This window comes from Octopus bimaculoides, chromosome 1 (assembly GCF_001194135.2).
Source record: "Octopus bimaculoides isolate UCB-OBI-ISO-001 chromosome 1, ASM119413v2, whole genome shotgun sequence".
In the NCBI taxonomy this organism is placed as follows: domain Eukaryota; kingdom Metazoa; phylum Mollusca; class Cephalopoda; order Octopoda; family Octopodidae; genus Octopus; species Octopus bimaculoides.
The window spans coordinates 4,125,129-4,125,566 of NC_068981.1; the positions used below are offsets into that span (position 1 = coordinate 4,125,129).

At 36.3% G+C, this 438-nt stretch overlaps 1 protein-coding gene across 1 annotated transcript in view; it reads left to right on the forward strand.

Moving 5' to 3' along the window:
* The window catches only part of LOC106882205 (E3 ubiquitin-protein ligase RNF123), a 105,287-nt gene that overhangs the window by 69,139 nt on the left and 35,710 nt on the right, over nt 1-438 (forward strand). The window lies entirely within an intron of this gene.

A 438-nucleotide genomic window follows, 5' to 3' on the forward strand; every position in this document is an offset into this window, starting at 1 on the left:
TCTCTCTGTACGATTCTAGTGACATACAAGAGACTTGTATAGCACTACTAACATACCAGTGACTTTTTATAGCATTAGTAACATACCTGTGACTCTGAATATGACACTGGTACACACAATGAATATCTCGCATTCGCTCTGATGTATCAGGTCATCCCATAAGTTCTGTCCGAATTTTGAATAAAGAAAACAAGTGATCAAATGTTATATTTAATTGAAATTTAACCCTCAATGTACTTTCCCTGATTATCTATGACTTCCTTCCATCTATTTACAAGCTTTTTAATTCTATGAATTTGAAACTCTTTTGGTTTCAAAGCGAAGAACTCTGAAATGTCAGTTTCGACCTCCTCCTGGCTTGCGAAAGTTATGTCCCCCAAATGATTCTGTAAACTAGGAAACAAATGGTAGTCTGAAGGAGCAAGGTCGGGAGAATAA